Source organism: Carassius gibelio, chromosome B23, assembly GCF_023724105.1.
Source record: "Carassius gibelio isolate Cgi1373 ecotype wild population from Czech Republic chromosome B23, carGib1.2-hapl.c, whole genome shotgun sequence".
Taxonomy (NCBI): domain Eukaryota; kingdom Metazoa; phylum Chordata; class Actinopteri; order Cypriniformes; family Cyprinidae; genus Carassius; species Carassius gibelio.
The window spans coordinates 524676-545085 of NC_068418.1; the positions used below are offsets into that span (position 1 = coordinate 524676).

The 20410-nt window shown below is 50.2% G+C and overlaps 13 non-coding genes and 1 pseudogene across 13 annotated transcripts; all 14 read right to left on the reverse strand.

Moving 5' to 3' along the window:
- Nucleotides 1-947: 947 nt before the first annotated feature.
- LOC128012588 (U1 spliceosomal RNA) lies at nucleotides 948-1111 on the reverse strand. The gene has a single exon (XR_008183111.1). It is a non-coding gene; the product is annotated as a U1 spliceosomal RNA (small nuclear RNA).
- Nucleotides 1112-1485: 374 nt separating this feature from the next.
- LOC128012448 (U2 spliceosomal RNA) lies at nucleotides 1486-1676 on the reverse strand. Its single transcript, XR_008182971.1, has one exon. It is a non-coding gene; the product is annotated as a U2 spliceosomal RNA (small nuclear RNA).
- A 1459-nt stretch (nucleotides 1677-3135) lies between these two features.
- On the reverse strand, nucleotides 3136-3299 carry LOC128012599 (U1 spliceosomal RNA). Its single transcript, XR_008183122.1, has one exon. It is a non-coding gene; the product is annotated as a U1 spliceosomal RNA (small nuclear RNA).
- A 374-nt stretch (nucleotides 3300-3673) lies between these two features.
- LOC128012449 (U2 spliceosomal RNA) lies at nucleotides 3674-3864 on the reverse strand. The gene has a single exon (XR_008182972.1). It is a non-coding gene; the product is annotated as a U2 spliceosomal RNA (small nuclear RNA).
- Nucleotides 3865-5833: 1969 nt separating this feature from the next.
- On the reverse strand, nucleotides 5834-5997 carry LOC128012610 (U1 spliceosomal RNA). Its single transcript, XR_008183133.1, has one exon. It is a non-coding gene; the product is annotated as a U1 spliceosomal RNA (small nuclear RNA).
- Nucleotides 5998-6371: 374 nt separating this feature from the next.
- Nucleotides 6372-6562, reverse strand: LOC128012628 (U2 spliceosomal RNA). The gene has a single exon (XR_008183151.1). It is a non-coding gene; the product is annotated as a U2 spliceosomal RNA (small nuclear RNA).
- A 1955-nt stretch (nucleotides 6563-8517) lies between these two features.
- Nucleotides 8518-8681, reverse strand: LOC128012621 (U1 spliceosomal RNA). Its single transcript, XR_008183144.1, has one exon. It is a non-coding gene; the product is annotated as a U1 spliceosomal RNA (small nuclear RNA).
- Nucleotides 8682-9055: 374 nt separating this feature from the next.
- Nucleotides 9056-9246, reverse strand: LOC128012629 (U2 spliceosomal RNA). Its single transcript, XR_008183152.1, has one exon. It is a non-coding gene; the product is annotated as a U2 spliceosomal RNA (small nuclear RNA).
- A 1445-nt stretch (nucleotides 9247-10691) lies between these two features.
- On the reverse strand, nucleotides 10692-10855 carry LOC128012632 (U1 spliceosomal RNA). The gene has a single exon (XR_008183155.1). It is a non-coding gene; the product is annotated as a U1 spliceosomal RNA (small nuclear RNA).
- Nucleotides 10856-11229: 374 nt separating this feature from the next.
- LOC128012508 (U2 spliceosomal RNA) lies at nucleotides 11230-11420 on the reverse strand. Its single transcript, XR_008183032.1, has one exon. It is a non-coding gene; the product is annotated as a U2 spliceosomal RNA (small nuclear RNA).
- Nucleotides 11421-13471: 2051 nt separating this feature from the next.
- On the reverse strand, nucleotides 13472-13635 carry LOC128012643 (U1 spliceosomal RNA). The gene has a single exon (XR_008183162.1). It is a non-coding gene; the product is annotated as a U1 spliceosomal RNA (small nuclear RNA).
- A 374-nt stretch (nucleotides 13636-14009) lies between these two features.
- Nucleotides 14010-14200, reverse strand: LOC128012509 (U2 spliceosomal RNA). Its single transcript, XR_008183033.1, has one exon. It is a non-coding gene; the product is annotated as a U2 spliceosomal RNA (small nuclear RNA).
- Nucleotides 14201-16251: 2051 nt separating this feature from the next.
- On the reverse strand, nucleotides 16252-16415 carry LOC128012654 (U1 spliceosomal RNA). The gene has a single exon (XR_008183163.1). It is a non-coding gene; the product is annotated as a U1 spliceosomal RNA (small nuclear RNA).
- A 374-nt stretch (nucleotides 16416-16789) lies between these two features.
- LOC128012668 (uncharacterized) lies at nucleotides 16790-16966 on the reverse strand (annotated as a pseudogene).
- Nucleotides 16967-20410: the final 3444 nt, after the last annotated feature.

The following is a 20410-nucleotide window of genomic DNA, read 5'->3' on the forward strand; positions in this document are numbered from 1 at the left end:
AATCGGCACACCTGTGCAGGGGCTCAGTCCGAGGCCAGGTGAAAAGGGGCGTGGCGACAGGCCAGTAGGTGGCGCCGTAAGCTGAAAAATAGGGAAAATGTAATGTAAAAAGACAATCAAACAAAGATGAAAACACCCGAAACACTGCGGGATCGTAGTACCCTCCCCTGTCTGCAACGTCACCGGGCCTTGTCCCGATCGGCCTGACGGTGGAACTGCAGCGACGGAAAGTACGGCATCGCTCGTAACTCCCAAACGGTTGGTCGCAGAGCCACGTGCCTTATGTCATCGGAATCCTTGGCTCGAGCCGAACGAGACGCAGGTCTCAGATTGGCTCGTCGCTCTGACGAAATTTTCGGGTATTTTGGATTTTGTCGAAAACCTTCTTTTGCAACCTAGCGCCAGGTATTTGGCCCAGTCCCACCCAAATCAGCACAGAAAGCTTCTCTGGAGTCTGACTGTCAATAATCATCCAAAAAAAGAGGAAATTTCCATTCACCTTGGCGAGGGGACCTCAAAACGTGCTAAGGTGGCGTGTCCGAGGTGGCTCGAATGGCTATAACTCCGGGAAGGAGTGAGATCCCTTCACCCAAATCGGCACACATGTGCAGGGGCTCAGTCCGAGGCCAGGTGAAAAAGGGCGCGGCGACAGGCCACTAGGTGGCGCTGTAAGCGACAACAAAATTAATACGAATCGAAAAAAAGGACAAACAAACAACATGGAGACAGATACAGCTAGGCTGCAGTCAGTCCAATCTACTTTCAAAGTAAGGTCTGCGCTATGTTCGAACTAAACTACCCACCAGGGTCTGATTTTTCAAGAGCGTAAGTGACTTTGTTTCACAGGCGCACAACACGTATCTCGCATGTGACAGAACTCCCCATTCTGAAATGGAAATAAATAAAAAACTGTAAAAACCTCTTCTGCTTTGTTTCACCAACAATTTCAGGGGAGAGCGCGAACGCAGTCCCCCACTACCATAAATTATGCAGTCGAGATTCCCGCATTTGGGGAATTCGCAGGGGTCAGCATGGCCGGAGTGCAATGGACAAGCCTCGCCCTGGGTGAACCGCCTTCTTGATCATGGTGTCTCCCCTGCCAGGTAAGTATGAAGGCCCAGGCGGTCAGCCAGAGGTCTGATTTGCATCTCTACCATCCTCACCAACGGTTAGCCCTCCGCCCCCGCTCCAGGAAAGGAAGGACGGGTGCCTTCCGTTACTGGCCTGGAAACTGCCAAGCTCATGGGCCGGTGCTTCCCAACGCCAGTTTTAGATGACTCTCTTTAAACAAACACACCTGATTCGATGCACCACCTCGTCTGTGAAAGACTTCAAGACCTCAGGTGGGTGCATCGTTAGTGGAAGAGTCCAAGACCCCAGGAGGACACATCAGGAAAAAAGTTTGCAATAAACCACAGCATCTGCAATGGCAGCTCTCATTCCTTGTTCTGCTATTCGACACAATAAATGGCAATCCCCAAAAAGGGAAAGCACACCGTTCCTGGAGACACTGCAATACCAGGCCGATGCATGGAGTGGATGGAGCAAGCCCCGGCTCCAGCTCCGTGATCTAAAAATCCATTTAATATGTAGTCCCCGGATGGGGGACGTATCAGATATTAAACTGATAAGAACAGATACTACACTTGATCTTAGCCAAAAGGCCGAGAAGCGATGCTGCTAAGACGCAGCAGGGAGGAAGCCGGACACGGCGATGCCCATCTCGGCTTTGGTAAGTTTTGGGAGACCTAAAAACGCTGGGGGATGGTGGTAGCCTCCCCTGTCTACAACGTCACCGGGCCTCGTCCCGATCGGCCTGACGGAAAGTACGGCATCGCTCGTAACTCCCAAACGGTTGGTCGCAGAGCCACGTGCCTTATGTCATCGGAATCCTTGGCTCGAGCCGAACGAGACGCAGGTCTCAGATTGGCTCGTCGCTCTGACGAAATTTTCGGGTATTTTGGATTTTGTCGAAAACCTTCTTTTGCAACCTAGCGCCAGGTATTTGGCCCAGTCCCACCCAAATCAGCACAGAAAGCTTCTCTGGAGTCTGACTGTCAATAATCATCCAAAAAAAGAGGAAATTTCCATTCACCTTGGCGAGGGGACCTCAAAACGTGCTAAGGTGGCGTGTCCGAGGTGGCTCGAATGGCTATAACTCCGGGAAGGAGTGAGATCCCTTCACCCAAATCGGCACACCTGTGCAGGGGCTCAGTCCGAGGCCAGGTGAAAAGGGGCGTGGCGACAGGCCAGTAGGTGGCGCCGTAAGCTGAAAAATAGGGAAAATGTAATGTAAAAAGACAATCAAACAAAGATGAAAACACCCGAAACACTGCGGGATCGTAGTACCCTCCCCTGTCTGCAACGTCACCGGGCCTTGTCCCGATCGGCCTGACGGTGGAACTGCAGCGACGGAAAGTACGGCATCGCTCGTAACTCCCAAACGGTTGGTCGCAGAGCCACGTGCCTTATGTCATCGGAATCCTTGGCTCGAGCCGAACGAGACGCAGGTCTCAGATTGGCTCGTCGCTCTGACGAAATTTTCGGGTATTTTGGATTTTGTCGAAAACCTTCTTTTGCAACCTAGCGCCAGGTATTTGGCCCAGTCCCACCCAAATCAGCACAGAAAGCTTCTCTGGAGTCTGACTGTCAATAATCATCCAAAAAAAGAGGAAATTTCCATTCACCTTGGCGAGGGGACCTCAAAACGTGCTAAGGTGGCGTGTCCGAGGTGGCTCGAATGGCTATAACTCCGGGAAGGAGTGAGATCCCTTCACCCAAATCGGCACACATGTGCAGGGGCTCAGTCCGAGGCCAGGTGAAAAAGGGCGCGGCGACAGGCCACTAGGTGGCGCTGTAAGCGACAACAAAATTAATACGAATCGAAAAAAAGGACAAACAAACAACATGGAGACAGATACAGCTAGGCTGCAGTCAGTCCAATCTACTTTCAAAGTAAGGTCTGCGCTATGTTCGAACTAAACTACCCACCAGGGTCTGATTTTTCAAGAGCGTAAGTGACTTTGTTTCACAGGCGCACAACACGTATCTCGCATGTGACAGAACTCCCCATTCTGAAATGGAAATAAATAAAAAACTGTAAAAACCTCTTCTGCTTTGTTTCACCAACAATTTCAGGGGAGAGCGCGAACGCAGTCCCCCACTACCATAAATTATGCAGTCGAGATTCCCGCATTTGGGGAATTCGCAGGGGTCAGCATGGCCGGAGTGCAATGGACAAGCCTCGCCCTGGGTGAACCGCCTTCTTGATCATGGTGTCTCCCCTGCCAGGTAAGTATGAAGGCCCAGGCGGTCAGCCAGAGGTCTGATTTGCATCTCTACCATCCTCACCAACGGTTAGCCCTCCGCCCCCGCTCCAGGAAAGGAAGGACGGGTGCCTTCCGTTACTGGCCTGGAAACTGCCAAGCTCATGGGCCGGTGCTTCCCAACGCCAGTTTTAGATGACTCTCTTTAAACAAACACACCTGATTCGATGCACCACCTCGTCTGTGAAAGACTTCAAGACCTCAGGTGGGTGCATCGTTAGTGGAAGAGTCCAAGACCCCAGGAGGACACATCAGGAAAAAAGTTTGCAATAAACCACAGCATCTGCAATGGCAGCTCTCATTCCTTGTTCTGCTATTCGACACAATAAATGGCAATCCCCAAAAAGGGAAAGCACACCGTTCCTGGAGACACTGCAATACCAGGCCGATGCATGGAGTGGATGGAGCAAGCCCCGGCTCCAGCTCCGTGATCTAAAAATCCATTTAATATGTAGTCCCCGGATGGGGGACGTATCAGATATTAAACTGATAAGAACAGATACTACACTTGATCTTAGCCAAAAGGCCGAGAAGCGATGCTGCTAAGACGCAGCAGGGAGGAAGCCGGACACGGCGATGCCCATCTCGGCTTTGGTAAGTTTTGGGAGACCTAAAAACGCTGGGGGATGGTGGTAGCCTCCCCTGTCTACAACGTCACCGGGCCTCGTCCCGATCGGCCTGACGGAAAGTACGGCATCGCTCGTAACTCCCAAACGGTTGGTCGCAGAGCCACGTGCCTTATGTCATCGGAATCCTTGGCTCGAGCCGAACGAGACGCAGGTCTCAGATTGGCTCGTCGCTCTGACGAAATTTTCGGGTATTTTGGATTTTGTCGAAAACCTTCTTTTGCAACCTAGCGCCAGGTATTTGGCCCAGTCCCACCCAAATCAGCACAGAAAGCTTCTCTGGAGTCTGACTGTCAATAATCATCCAAAAAAAGAGGAAATTTCCATTCACCTTGGCGAGGGGACCTCAAAACGTGCTAAGGTGGCGTGTCCGAGGTGGCTCGAATGGCTATAACTCCGGGAAGGAGTGAGATCCCTTCACCCAAATCGGCACACCTGTGCAGGGGCTCAGTCCGAGGCCAGGTGAAAAGGGGCGTGGCGACAGGCCAGTAGGTGGCGCCGTAAGCTGAAAAATAGGGAAAATGTAATGTAAAAAGACAATCAAACAAAGATGAAAACACCCGAAACACTGCGGGATCGTAGTACCCTCCCCTGTCTGCAACGTCACCGGGCCTTGTCCCGATCGGCCTGACGGTGGAACTGCAGCGACGGAAAGTACGGCATCGCTCGTAACTCCCAAACGGTTGGTCGCAGAGCCACGTGCCTTATGTCATCGGAATCCTTGGCTCGAGCCGAACGAGACGCAGGTCTCAGATTGGCTCGTCGCTCTGACGAAATTTTCGGGTATTTTGGATTTTGTCGAAAACCTTCTTTTGCAACCTAGCGCCAGGTATTTGGCCCAGTCCCACCCAAATCAGCACAGAAAGCTTCTCTGGAGTCTGACTGTCAATAATCATCCAAAAAAAGAGGAAATTTCCATTCACCTTGGCGAGGGGACCTCAAAACGTGCTAAGGTGGCGTGTCCGAGGTGGCTCGAAAAGGGGCGTGGCGACAGGCCAGTAGGTGGCGCCGTAAGCTGAAAAATAGGGAAAATGTAATGTAAAAAGACAATCAAACAAAGATGAAAACACCCGAAACACTGCGGGATCGTAGTACCCTCCCCTGTCTGCAACGTCACCGGGCCTTGTCCCGATCGGCCTGACGGTGGAACTGCAGCGACGGAAAGTACGGCATCGCTCGTAACTCCCAAACGGTTGGTCGCAGAGCCACGTGCCTTATGTCATCGGAATCCTTGGCTCGAGCCGAACGAGACGCAGGTCTCAGATTGGCTCGTCGCTCTGACGAAATTTTCGGGTATTTTGGATTTTGTTGAAAACCTTCTTTTGCAACCTAGCGCCAGGTATTTGGCCCAGTCCCACCCAAATCAGCACAGAAAGCTTCTCTGGAGTCTGACTGTCAATAATCATCCAAAAAAAGAGGAAATTTCCATTCACCTTGGCGAGGGGACCTCAAAACGTGCTAAGGTGGCGTGTCCGAGGTGGCTCGAATGGCTATAACTCCGGGAAGGAGTGAGATCCCTTCACCCAAATCGGCACACATGTGCAGGGGCTCAGTCCGAGGCCAGGTGAAAAAGGGCGCGGCGACAGGCCACTAGGTGGCGCTGTAAGCGACAACAAAATTAATACGAATCGAAAAAAAGGACAAACAAACAACATGGAGACAGATACAGCTAGGCTGCAGTCAGTCCAATCTACTTTCAAAGTAAGGTCTGCGCTATGTTCGAACTAAACTACCCACCAGGGTCTGATTTTTCAAGAGCGTAAGTGACTTTGTTTCACAGGCGCACAACACGTATCTCGCATGTGACAGAACTCCCCATTCTGAAATGGAAATAAATAAAAAACTGTAAAAACCTCTTCTGCTTTGTTTCACCAACAATTTCAGGGGAGAGCGCGAACGCAGTCCCCCACTACCATAAATTATGCAGTCGAGATTCCCGCATTTGGGGAATTCGCAGGGGTCAGCATGGCCGGAGTGCAATGGACAAGCCTCGCCCTGGGTGAACCGCCTTCTTGATCATGGTGTCTCCCCTGCCAGGTAAGTATGAAGGCCCAGGCGGTCAGCCAGAGGTCTGATTTGCATCTCTACCATCCTCACCAACGGTTAGCCCTCCGCCCCCGCTCCAGGAAAGGAAGGACGGGTGCCTTCCGTTACTGGCCTGGAAACTGCCAAGCTCATGGGCCGGTGCTTCCCAACGCCAGTTTTAGATGACTCTCTTTAAACAAACACACCTGATTCGATGCACCACCTCGTCTGTGAAAGACTTCAAGACCTCAGGTGGGTGCATCGTTAGTGGAAGAGTCCAAGACCCCAGGAGGACACATCAGGAAAAAAGTTTGCAATAAACCACAGCATCTGCAATGGCAGCTCTCATTCCTTGTTCTGCTATTCGACACAATAAATGGCAATCCCCAAAAAGGGAAAGCACACCGTTTCTGGAGACACTGCAATACCAGGCCGATGCATGGAGTGGATGGAGCAAGCCCCGGCTCCAGCTCCGTGATCTAAAAATCCATTTAATATGTAGTCCCCGGATGGGGGACGTATCAGATATTAAACTGATAAGAACAGATACTACACTTGATCTTAGCCAAAAGGCCGAGAAGCGATGCTGCTAAGACGCAGCAGGGAGGAAGCCGGACACGGCGATGCCCATCTCGGCTTTGGTAAGTTTTGGGAGACCTAAAAACGCTGGGGGATGGTGGTAGCCTCCCCTGTCTACAACGTCACCGGGCCTCGTCCCGATCGGCCTGACGGAAAGTACGGCATCGCTCGTTGGTCGCAGAGCCACGTGCCTTATGTCATCGGAATCCTTGGCTCGAGCCGAACGAGACGCAGGTCTCAGATTGGCTCGTCGCTCTGACGAAATTTTCGGGTATTTTGGATTTTGTCGAAAACCTTCTTTTGCAACCTAGCGCCAGGTATTTGGCCCAGTCCCACCCAAATCAGCACAGAAAGCTTCTCTGGAGTCTGACTGTCAATAATCATCCAAAAAAAGAGGAAATTTCCATTCACCTTGGCGAGGGGACCTCAAAACGTGCTAAGGTGGCGTGTCCGAGGTGGCTCGAATGGCTATAACTCCGGGAAGGAGTGAGATCCCTTCACCCAAATCGGCACACCTGTGCAGGGGCTCAGTCCGAGGCCAGGTGAAAAGGGGCGTGGCGACAGGCCAGTAGGTGGCGCCGTAAGCTGAAAAATAGGGAAAATGTAATGTAAAAAGACAATCAAACAAAGATGAAAACACCCGAAACACTGCGGGATCGTAGTACCCTCCCCTGTCTGCAACGTCACCGGGCCTTGTCCCGATCGGCCTGACGGTGGAACTGCAGCGACGGAAAGTACGGCATCGCTCGTAACTCCCAAACGGTTGGTCGCAGAGCCACGTGCCTTATGTCATCGGAATCCTTGGCTCGAGCCGAACGAGACGCAGGTCTCAGATTGGCTCGTCGCTCTGACGAAATTTTCGGGTATTTTGGATTTTGTCGAAAACCTTCTTTTGCAACCTAGCGCCAGGTATTTGGCCCAGTCCCACCCAAATCAGCACAGAAAGCTTCTCTGGAGTCTGACTGTCAATAATCATCCAAAAAAAGAGGAAATTTCCATTCACCTTGGCGAGGGGACCTCAAAACGTGCTAAGGTGGCGTGTCCGAGGTGGCTCGAAAAGGGGCGTGGCGACAGGCCAGTAGGTGGCGCCGTAAGCTGAAAAATAGGGAAAATGTAATGTAAAAAGACAATCAAACAAAGATGAAAACACCCGAAACACTGCGGGATCGTAGTACCCTCCCCTGTCTGCAACGTCACCGGGCCTTGTCCCGATCGGCCTGACGGTGGAACTGCAGCGACGGAAAGTACGGCATCGCTCGTAACTCCCAAACGGTTGGTCGCAGAGCCACGTGCCTTATGTCATCGGAATCCTTGGCTCGAGCCGAACGAGACGCAGGTCTCAGATTGGCTCGTCGCTCTGACGAAATTTTCGGGTATTTTGGATTTTGTTGAAAACCTTCTTTTGCAACCTAGCGCCAGGTATTTGGCCCAGTCCCACCCAAATCAGCACAGAAAGCTTCTCTGGAGTCTGACTGTCAATAATCATCCAAAAAAAGAGGAAATTTCCATTCACCTTGGCGAGGGGACCTCAAAACGTGCTAAGGTGGCGTGTCCGAGGTGGCTCGAATGGCTATAACTCCGGGAAGGAGTGAGATCCCTTCACCCAAATCGGCACACATGTGCAGGGGCTCAGTCCGAGGCCAGGTGAAAAAGGGCGCGGCGACAGGCCACTAGGTGGCGCTGTAAGCGACAACAAAATTAATACGAATCGAAAAAAAGGACAAACAAACAACATGGAGACAGATACAGCTAGGCTGCAGTCAGTCCAATCTACTTTCAAAGTAAGGTCTGCGCTATGTTCGAACTAAACTACCCACCAGGGTCTGATTTTTCAAGAGCGTAAGTGACTTTGTTTCACAGGCGCACAACACGTATCTCGCATGTGACAGAACTCCCCATTCTGAAATGGAAATAAATAAAAAACTGTAAAAACCTCTTCTGCTTTGTTTCACCAACAATTTCAGGGGAGAGCGCGAACGCAGTCCCCCACTACCATAAATTATGCAGTCGAGATTCCCGCATTTGGGGAATTCGCAGGGGTCAGCATGGCCGGAGTGCAATGGACAAGCCTCGCCCTGGGTGAACCGCCTTCTTGATCATGGTGTCTCCCCTGCCAGGTAAGTATGAAGGCCCAGGCGGTCAGCCAGAGGTCTGATTTGCATCTCTACCATCCTCACCAACGGTTAGCCCTCCGCCCCCGCTCCAGGAAAGGAAGGACGGGTGCCTTCCGTTACTGGCCTGGAAACTGCCAAGCTCATGGGCCGGTGCTTCCCAACGCCAGTTTTAGATGACTCTCTTTAAACAAACACACCTGATTCGATGCACCACCTCGTCTGTGAAAGACTTCAAGACCTCAGGTGGGTGCATCGTTAGTGGAAGAGTCCAAGACCCCAGGAGGACACATCAGGAAAAAAGTTTGCAATAAACCACAGCATCTGCAATGGCAGCTCTCATTCCTTGTTCTGCTATTCGACACAATAAATGGCAATCCCCAAAAAGGGAAAGCACACCGTTTCTGGAGACACTGCAATACCAGGCCGATGCATGGAGTGGATGGAGCAAGCCCCGGCTCCAGCTCCGTGATCTAAAAATCCATTTAATATGTAGTCCCCGGATGGGGGACGTATCAGATATTAAACTGATAAGAACAGATACTACACTTGATCTTAGCCAAAAGGCCGAGAAGCGATGCTGCTAAGACGCAGCAGGGAGGAAGCCGGACACGGCGATGCCCATCTCGGCTTTGGTAAGTTTTGGGAGACCTAAAAACGCTGGGGGATGGTGGTAGCCTCCCCTGTCTACAACGTCACCGGGCCTCGTCCCGATCGGCCTGACGGAAAGTACGGCATCGCTCGTTGGTCGCAGAGCCACGTGCCTTATGTCATCGGAATCCTTGGCTCGAGCCGAACGAGACGCAGGTCTCAGATTGGCTCGTCGCTCTGACGAAATTTTCGGGTATTTTGGATTTTGTCGAAAACCTTCTTTTGCAACCTAGCGCCAGGTATTTGGCCCAGTCCCACCCAAATCAGCACAGAAAGCTTCTCTGGAGTCTGACTGTCAATAATCATCCAAAAAAAGAGGAAATTTCCATTCACCTTGGCGAGGGGACCTCAAAACGTGCTAAGGTGGCGTGTCCGAGGTGGCTCGAATGGCTATAACTCCGGGAAGGAGTGAGATCCCTTCACCCAAATCGGCACACCTGTGCAGGGGCTCAGTCCGAGGCCAGGTGAAAAGGGGCGTGGCGACAGGCCAGTAGGTGGCGCCGTAAGCTGAAAAATAGGGAAAATGTAATGTAAAAAGACAATCAAACAAAGATGAAAACACCCGAAACACTGCGGGATCGTAGTACCCTCCCCTGTCTGCAACGTCACCGGGCCTTGTCCCGATCGGCCTGACGGTGGAACTGCAGCGACGGAAAGTACGGCATGGCTCGTAACTCCCAAACGGTTGGTCGCAGAGCCACGTGCCTTATGTCATCGGAATCCTTGGCTCGAGCCGAACGAGACGCAGGTCTCAGATTGGCTCGTCGCTCTGACGAAATTTTCGGGTATTTTGGATTTTGTCGAAAACCTTCTTTTGCAACCTAGCGCCAGGTATTTGGCCCAGTCCCACCCAAATTAGCACAGAAAGCTTCTCTGGAGTCTGACTGTCAATAATCATCCAAAAAAAGAGGAAATTTCCATTCACCTTGGCGAGGGGACCTCAAAACGTGCCAAGGTGGCGTGTCCGAGGTGGCTCGAATGGCTATAACTCCGGGAAGGAGTGAGATCCCTTCACCCAAATCGGCACACCTGTGCAGGGGCTCAGTCCGAGGCCAGGTGAAAAAGGGCGCGGCGACAGGCCACTAGGTGGCGCTGTAAGCGACAACAAAATTAATACGAATCGAAAAAAAGGACAAACAAACAACATGGAGACAGATACAGCTAGGCTGCAGTCAGTCCAATCTACTTTCAAAGTAAGGTCTGCGCTATGTTCGAACTAAACTACCCACCAGGGTCTGATTTTTCAAGAGCGTAAGTGACTTTGTTTCACAGGCGCACAACACGTATCTCGCATGTGACAGAACTCCCCATTCTGAAATGGAAATAAATAAAAAACTGTAAAAACCTCTTCTGCTTTGTTTCACCAACAATTTCAGGGGAGAGCGCGAACGCAGTCCCCCACTACCATAAATTATGCAGTCGAGATTCCCGCATTTGGGGAATTCGCAGGGGTCAGCATGGCCGGAGTGCAATGGACAAGCCTCGCCCTGGGTGAACCGCCTTCTTGATCATGGTGTCTCCCCTGCCAGGTAAGTATGAAGGCCCAGGCGGTCAGCCAGAGGTCTGATTTGCATCTCTACCATCCTCACCAACGGTTAGCCCTCCGCCCCCGCTCCAGGAAAGGAAGGACGGGTGCCTTCCGTTACTGGCCTGGAAACTGCCAAGCTCATGGGCCGGTGCTTCCCAACGCCAGTTTTAGATGACTCTCTTTAAACAAACACACCTGATTCGATGCACCACCTCGTCTGTGAAAGACTTCAAGACCTCAGGTGGGTGCATCGTTAGTGGAAGAGTCCAAGACCCCAGGAGGACACATCAGGAAAAAAGTTTGCAATAAACCACAGCATCTGCAATGGCAGCTCTCATTCCTTGTTCTGCTATTCGACACAATAAATGGCAATCCCCAAAAAGGGAAAGCACACCGTTCCTGGAGACACTGCAATACCAGGCCGATGCATGGAGTGGACGGAGCAAGCCCCGGCTCCAGCTCCGTGATCTAAAAATCCATTTAATATGTAGTCCCCGGATGGGGGACGTATCAGATATTAAACTGATAAGAACAGATACTACACTTGATCTTAGCCAAAAGGCCGAGAAGCGATGCTGCTAAGACGCAGCAGGGAGGAAGCCGGACACGGCGATGCCCATCTCGGCTTTGGTAAGTTTTGGGAGACCTAAAAACGCTGGGGGATGGTGGTAGCCTCCCCTGTCTACAACGTCACCGGGCCTCGTCCCGATCGGCCTGACGGAAAGTACGGCATCGCTCGTAACTCCCAAACGGTTGGTCGCAGAGCCACGTGCCTTATGTCATCGGAATCCTTGGCTCGAGCCGAACGAGACGCAGGTCTCAGATTGGCTCGTCGCTCTGACGAAATTTTCGGGTATTTTGGATTTTGTCGAAAACCTTCTTTTGCAACCTAGCGCCAGGTATTTGGCCCAGTCCCACCCAAATCAGCACAGAAAGCTTCTCTGGAGTCTGACTGTCAATAATCATCCAAAAAAAGAGGAAATTTCCATTCACCTTGGCGAGGGGACCTCAAAACGTGCTAAGGTGGCGTGTCCGAGGTGGCTCGAATGGCTATAACTCCGGGAAGGAGTGAGATCCCTTCACCCAAATCGGCACACCTGTGCAGGGGCTCAGTCCGAGGCCAGGTGAAAAAAGGCGCGGCGACAGGCCAGTAGGTGGCGCCGTAAGCTGAAAAATAGGGAAAATGTAATGTAAAAAGACAATCAAACAAAGATGAAAACACCCGAAACACTGCGGGATCGTAGTACCCTCCCCTGTCTGCAACGTCACCGGGCCTTGTCCCGATCGGCCTGACGGTGGAACTGCAGCGACGGAAAGTACGGCATGGCTCGTAACTCCCAAACGGTTGGTCGCAGAGCCACGTGCCTTATGTCATCGGAATCCTTGGCTCGAGCCGAACGAGACGCAGGTCTCAGATTGGCTCGTCGCTCTGACGAAATTTTCGGGTATTTTGGATTTTGTCGAAAACCTTCTTTTGCAACCTAGCGCCAGGTATTTGGCCCAGTCCCACCCAAATCAGCACAGAAAGCTTCTCTGGAGTCTGACTGTCAATAATCATCCAAAAAAAGAGGAAATTTCCATTCACCTTGGCGAGGGGACCTCAAAACGTGCTAAGGTGGCGTGTCCGAGGTGGCTCGAATGGCTATAACTCCGGGAAGGAGTGAGATCCCTTCACCCAAATCGGCACACCTGTGCAGGGGCTCAGTCCGAGGCCAGGTGAAAAGGGGCGTGGCGACAGGCCAGTAGGTGGCGCCGTAAGCTGAAAAATAGGGAAAATGTAATGTAAAAAGACAATCAAACAAAGATGAAAACACCCGAAACACTGCGGGATCGTAGTACCCTCCCCTGTCTGCAACGTCACCGGGCCTTGTCCCGATCGGCCTGACGGTGGAACTGCAGCGACGGAAAGTACGGCATGGCTCGTAACTCCCAAACGGTTGGTCGCAGAGCCACGTGCCTTATGTCATCGGAATCCTTGGCTCGAGCCGAACGAGACGCAGGTCTCAGATTGGCTCGTCGCTCTGACGAAATTTTCGGGTATTTTGGATTTTGTCGAAAACCTTCTTTTGCAACCTAGCGCCAGGTATTTGGCCCAGTCCCACCCAAATTAGCACAGAAAGCTTCTCTGGAGTCTGACTGTCAATAATCATCCAAAAAAAGAGGAAATTTCCATTCACCTTGGCGAGGGGACCTCAAAACGTGCCAAGGTGGCGTGTCCGAGGTGGCTCGAATGGCTATAACTCCGGGAAGGAGTGAGATCCCTTCACCCAAATCGGCACACCTGTGCAGGGGCTCAGTCCGAGGCCAGGTGAAAAAGGGCGCGGCGACAGGCCACTAGGTGGCGCTGTAAGCGACAACAAAATTAATACGAATCGAAAAAAAGGACAAACAAACAACATGGAGACAGATACAGCTAGGCTGCAGTCAGTCCAATCTACTTTCAAAGTAAGGTCTGCGCTATGTTCGAACTAAACTACCCACCAGGGTCTGATTTTTCAAGAGCGTAAGTGACTTTGTTTCACAGGCGCACAACACGTATCTCGCATGTGACAGAACTCCCCATTCTGAAATGGAAATAAATAAAAAACTGTAAAAACCTCTTCTGCTTTGTTTCACCAACAATTTCAGGGGAGAGCGCGAACGCAGTCCCCCACTACCATAAATTATGCAGTCGAGATTCCCGCATTTGGGGAATTCGCAGGGGTCAGCATGGCCGGAGTGCAATGGACAAGCCTCGCCCTGGGTGAACCGCCTTCTTGATCATGGTGTCTCCCCTGCCAGGTAAGTATGAAGGCCCAGGCGGTCAGCCAGAGGTCTGATTTGCATCTCTACCATCCTCACCAACGGTTAGCCCTCCGCCCCCGCTCCAGGAAAGGAAGGACGGGTGCCTTCCGTTACTGGCCTGGAAACTGCCAAGCTCATGGGCCGGTGCTTCCCAACGCCAGTTTTAGATGACTCTCTTTAAACAAACACACCTGATTCGATGCACCACCTCGTCTGTGAAAGACTTCAAGACCTCAGGTGGGTGCATCGTTAGTGGAAGAGTCCAAGACCCCAGGAGGACACATCAGGAAAAAAGTTTGCAATAAACCACAGCATCTGCAATGGCAGCTCTCATTCCTTGTTCTGCTATTCGACACAATAAATGGCAATCCCCAAAAAGGGAAAGCACACCGTTCCTGGAGACACTGCAATACCAGGCCGATGCATGGAGTGGACGGAGCAAGCCCCGGCTCCAGCTCCGTGATCTAAAAATCCATTTAATATGTAGTCCCCGGATGGGGGACGTATCAGATATTAAACTGATAAGAACAGATACTACACTTGATCTTAGCCAAAAGGCCGAGAAGCGATGCTGCTAAGACGCAGCAGGGAGGAAGCCGGACACGGCGATGCCCATCTCGGCTTTGGTAAGTTTTGGGAGACCTAAAAACGCTGGGGGATGGTGGTAGCCTCCCCTGTCTACAACGTCACCGGGCCTCGTCCCGATCGGCCTGACGGAAAGTACGGCATCGCTCGTAACTCCCAAACGGTTGGTCGCAGAGCCACGTGCCTTATGTCATCGGAATCCTTGGCTCGAGCCGAACGAGACGCAGGTCTCAGATTGGCTCGTCGCTCTGACGAAATTTTCGGGTATTTTGGATTTTGTCGAAAACCTTCTTTTGCAACCTAGCGCCAGGTATTTGGCCCAGTCCCACCCAAATCAGCACAGAAAGCTTCTCTGGAGTCTGACTGTCAATAATCATCCAAAAAAAGAGGAAATTTCCATTCACCTTGGCGAGGGGACCTCAAAACGTGCTAAGGTGGCGTGTCCGAGGTGGCTCGAATGGCTATAACTCCGGGAAGGAGTGAGATCCCTTCACCCAAATCGGCACACCTGTGCAGGGGCTCAGTCCGAGGCCAGGTGAAAAGGGGCGCGGCGACAGGCCAGTAGGTGGCGCCGTAAGCTGAAAAATAGGGAAAATGTAATGTAAAAAGACAATCAAACAAAGATGAAAACACCCGAAACACTGCGGGATCGTAGTACCCTCCCCTGTCTGCAACGTCACCGGGCCTTGTCCCGATCGGCCTGACGGTGGAACTGCAGCGACGGAAAGTACGGCATGGCTCGTAACTCCCAAACGGTTGGTCGCAGAGCCACGTGCCTTATGTCATCGGAATCCTTGGCTCGAGCCGAACGAGACGCAGGTCTCAGATTGGCTCGTCGCTCTGACGAAATTTTCGGGTATTTTGGATTTTGTCGAAAACCTTCTTTTGCAACCTAGCGCCAGGTATTTGGCCCAGTCCCACCCAAATCAGCACAGAAAGCTTCTCTGGAGTCTGACTGTCAATAATCATCCAAAAAAAGAGGAAATTTCCATTCACCTTGGCGAGGGGACCTCAAAACGTGCTAAGGTGGCGTGTCCGAGGTGGCTCGAATGGCTATAACTCCGGGAAGGAGTGAGATCCCTTCACCCAAATCGGCACACCTGTGCAGGGGCTCAGTCCGAGGCCAGGTGAAAAGGGGCGTGGCGACAGGCCAGTAGGTGGCGCCGTAAGCTGAAAAATAGGGAAAATGTAATGTAAAAAGACAATCAAACAAAGATGAAAACACCCGAAACACTGCGGGATCGTAGTACCCTCCCCTGTCTGCAACGTCACCGGGCCTTGTCCCGATCGGCCTGACGGTGGAACTGCAGCGACGGAAAGTACGGCATGGCTCGTAACTCCCAAACGGTTGGTCGCAGAGCCACGTGCCTTATGTCATCGGAATCCTTGGCTCGAGCCGAACGAGACGCAGGTCTCAGATTGGCTCGTCGCTCTGACGAAATTTTCGGGTATTTTGGATTTTGTCGAAAACCTTCTTTTGCAACCTAGCGCCAGGTATTTGGCCCAGTCCCACCCAAATTAGCACAGAAAGCTTCTCTGGAGTCTGACTGTCAATAATCATCCAAAAAAAGAGGAAATTTCCATTCACCTTGGCGAGGGGACCTCAAAACGTGCCAAGGTGGCGTGTCCGAGGTGGCTCGAATGGCTATAACTCCGGGAAGGAGTGAGATCCCTTCACCCAAATCGGCACACCTGTGCAGGGGCTCAGTCCGAGGCCAGGTGAAAAAGGGCGCGGCGACAGGCCACTAGGTGGCGCTGTAAGCGACAACAAAATTAATACGAATCGAAAAAAAGGACAAACAAACAACATGGAGACAGATACAGCTAGGCTGCAGTCAGTCCAATCTACTTTCAAAGTAAGGTCTGCGCTATGTTCGAACTAAACTACCCACCAGGGTCTGATTTTTCAAGAGCGTAAGTGACTTTGTTTCACAGGCGCACAACACGTATCTCGCATGTGACAGAACTCCCCATTCTGAAATGGAAATAAATAAAAAACTGTAAAAACCTCTTCTGCTTTGTTTCACCAACAATTTCAGGGGAGAGCGCGAACGCAGTCCCCCACTACCATAAATTATGCAGTCGAGATTCCCGCATTTGGGGAATTCGCAGGGGTCAGCATGGCCGGAGTGCAATGGACAAGCCTCGCCCTGGGTGAACCGCCTTCTTGATCATGGTGTCTCCCCTGCCAGGTAAGTATGAAGGCCCAGGCGGTCAGCCAGAGGTCTGATTTGCATCTCTACCATCCTCACCAACGGTTAGCCCTCCGCCCCCGCTCCAGGAAAGGAAGGACGGGTGCCTTCCGTTACTGGCCTGGAAACTGCCAAGCTCATGGGCCGGTGCTTCCCAACGCCAGTTTTAGATGACTCTCTTTAAACAAACACACCTGATTCGATGCACCACCTCGTCTGTGAAAGACTTCAAGACCTCAGGTGGGTGCATCGTTAGTGGAAGAGTCCAAGACCCCAGGAGGACACATCAGGAAAAAAGTTTGCAATAAACCACAGCATCTGCAATGGCAGCTCTCATTCCTTGTTCTGCTATTCGACACAATAAATGGCAATCCCCAAAAAGGGAAAGCACACCGTTCCTGGAGACACTGCAATACCAGGCCGATGCATGGAGTGGACGGAGCAAGCCCCGGCTCCAGCTCCGTGATCTAAAAATCCATTTAATATGTAGTCCCCGGATGGGGGACGTATCAGATATTAAACTGATAAGAACAGATTTTTTTTTCTTTTGAAAAATTTTATTGTCACAATACATTTTGGTTACATGCACACATTTGTTTTGTTAAAACACATTATACAATGGTTGTTGTTGTTGTTTTTGTTGTTGTTGTTTAATGCACAGGATAATTTTTAAATTAATTAATACACAAATAAAAACATTTTGTATTGAGTGTGTTTTTTGTTGTTGTTTGTGTGTCTGTAGTGCTAGAGAAAATAAAAAATAAAAAACAGTGTTATTAAAATCAAAAGACAGGTTTAAAAACGTTCTCTTCTGTTGTGCAAAAACGGGTATGTCCTTTAAAGAAAAAAGATTAAACCATCAGCTCAGTTCCTCAAAACCAGTCCCAGAGGCCTGACCCTTCTGGGCCCAGAGGAGATCCTCTTAAACCGAGGCACCGCTGTCCCACTTCAGGTGTTTGGGGGCATCTACGGGCAGTCAGGGCTCGTGGCTATGGGGACCTTTCCCGTGTAGCTCTGACCCTCCACATCCGAATGGCGACATGCGGTGTACTCCTGCAGCCTTGATTTGGCTAGCTGGATGGTGGCGTGCAGGGACCCCTGCATGCGCTTCCCTACCAGTAGGTTTCTGGAGGTCCATATGGCGTCTTGGATGCAGAGGATGGTAAGCCATAGCTTAGGGGGTGTTTTTGCTGGCATTTGTTTTTGGCTCACCCCTCCTCTCCCCATTGGGTAGTCTGGGACCCCCCCTACTGGTAGGTACGGGAATTGCTGGGGGCCAGCTGTCGCCCACAGGTCCCTCACAGCGCTGCACTCCCATAAGGCGTGCCTCACGGTCTCGGGGGCGCCACATCCGGACCGCGGGCAGATGGGGTTCTTTGACATGCCTCGGGAGTGCATCACGGCCCTGACCGGGAGGATCTCATGGGCAACCATCCAAGCCAGGTCTCGGTGTCGGTTGTGAAGAGCTGAGTGGGACACATTCCGCCAAACGTTTTGGGCTTCACCTAGAGTGAGCCCGCGTACTGGACACACTTGTTCCCGTTCCTGCACAAGAGAGAGTATAGAGCGATGATTGGTTAAAACAGTCACACTTTCTTTTTCCAAATTAAATTTCTTTAAAAAGTTCTTTATGTGTGTGTATGCTGGGGGTTGGTCAAAGGCAACTGGCATTGTCAAGTCTGTCTGTACAATATTTTGGGTTCTTAAGTAGGACCCCATCCAAAACCGGGTCATGGCTCCTGTTTTGTCTTGTTTGGATGGGGTTCGGGCATATTTTATATGTAGTGCAGTATAAAAAGCTCCTAAAAACAAGTAGGGGTCTGGCACTCCTTTTCCTCCATTTTGGGGTGCTTTCTTAATGGTTGCTCTTTTGAGTCGCTCCCACTTAGACCCCCATAAAAAATAAAACATTGCACGTTCCAGAGATACAAGAAAGAGTCTGGGGGGAAAGAAAACAGAACACAGCAATAAAAACAGGGGTAAAATCACAGCTTTTATGATTAAAACCTTTCCTTCAAATGTCAAACGTCTCAGTCCCCAGAAACCTAGTTTTTTCCGCACTTTAACCATCACGTCATGCCAATTTCCACTCCCTCCCCCGTCTCTGTCAAACTTAATACCCAGTATTTTTAACTCTGTCCTTTTAAAAGTAGTGTCCAGTCCAGCGAGCTCACTAGGTTTCCAGGGACCGTAAAACTGTGCTTGTGTTTTATCTCGGTTCAGTCTGGCTCCCGATGCTTTCCCAAACCAGTCTGTCAGGTCCATAGTCCTCTGTGTTGATAAAACGTCAGTACATAAAAGGTTGACATCATCCATATATAAAACAGTCTTTGCAGTCAGTCCTCCAGTCCCGGGTATAGTCAGTCCACTGATCCATGTATCCCTTCTCAATACCTGCGCTAGGGGTTCGATGCAAGCCACATACAGGAGAGGAGATAACGGACAGCCCTGACGGACGCCGCTGCATATATTTATCGCTTTTGAGAGATTCCCGTTAACTAGGATTTTGCTGGTTATGTCTTTATACAGCAATCCCACCCAAGCTAAGAACCTCCTGGGAAACCCCATTTTTTCCAAAACTTGAAACAAGTAGTGGTGCGAGACTCGGTCGAATGCTTTTTCAAAGTCTAAATTTAAAACTATCAGCCGAATATTTCTGTCTCTCGCATAACAGATGGCGTCTCTTATCAGTACGAGGCTGTCTGTGATCTTTCTCCCAGGGACGGCGCAGGCTTGATCCGGGTGGATCAGATCTGCTAAAACTGTTGACATTCGTGTTGTTAAAAGTTTACTAAAAAGTTTACAATCAAAGTTTAAAAGGGTTATAGGACGCCAGTTTTTTAAATCTGTCTTGTCATCTTTTTTGTGTAGTAGGGTCATTATTCCTATCCTAAAACTGTCAGGGAGCTGGTCGATCTTGTCAAAGTCATTAAAAACAGCCAGTAAGTCTTGTCTTAAAATGTCCCAAAAGGTCAAATAAAATTCAAGAGGGAGTCCATCAACTCCAGGAGTTTTCCCTTTTTTGAATTTTTGAATACTTTTGTCTATCTCAGAAATGTTAAAATCCTTTGTCAGACTGGTATTTCCATTTATTGTTTTCTCTATGCTTGTTAAAATTTCGCTCAAAATGCTGTTGTCACTTGCCTTTTCTTCATAGAGTTCTTCATAAAAGCTTTCTATTACTGATAAAATATCATTTGTGTCTGTCATTGTTTCTCCTTCTTTATTTCTTAATTTAAATATTGCTCTACCTCCATCAATAACTTTCTTAAAAAAGTATCTGCTGCATTTCTCGCCTTCCTCTATTTCCCTTTCTTTACTCCTGAAGAGAACACCTCTACTTTTAACCTCCGCTAATTCTGACATGTCTTTCTTAACTTCCTTAATTTCTTCGTTAAAATCAAAACCCTGGCTAAGAAGATAAAAGTAACGTTGTAGCCTCTTTTGCAGTCCCACCATTCGTCTTTTTTCTTTTAATTTTTTCTTTTTCCCTGCCCATCTAAAAAAAGTCTTGGTCTTTGCCTTTACCATCTCCCACCACTGTGCTCGTGAATCATAAAAGTCTTGTAAAGTCTGCCATTGGCTGTACTGCTCCCTGTAGTATGTTGTGATCTCTGGGTCTTCCAGCAGGGAGCAGTTCAGTTTCCATATCCCTCCACCTGTCGTCACACCTGTGGGAAAAGAAAGGGTGCAAGAAAGCATAGCGTGGTCTGAAAAGAAAACGGGCATTAGTTTAGCATCCACTGGTGTAAGGTCTCGCGTAAAGATATAGTCTATACGGGAGGCTTTAGTGCCATCACCACTAAACCAGGTGAATCCTTTTTCCCCAGGATGCATGGTTCTAAAACAGTCAGTCAATTTAAAATCCTTTATAATGTTCTGTAGTAAAATTGACGTTTTATCCATTTTAAAATCCTCTCTCTCCCCTTTTCTATCATTTTTACTTAAAATGCAATTAAAATCCCCTGCTAAAATAAATGGGGTCTTTCCTAAAAGGTGGGAC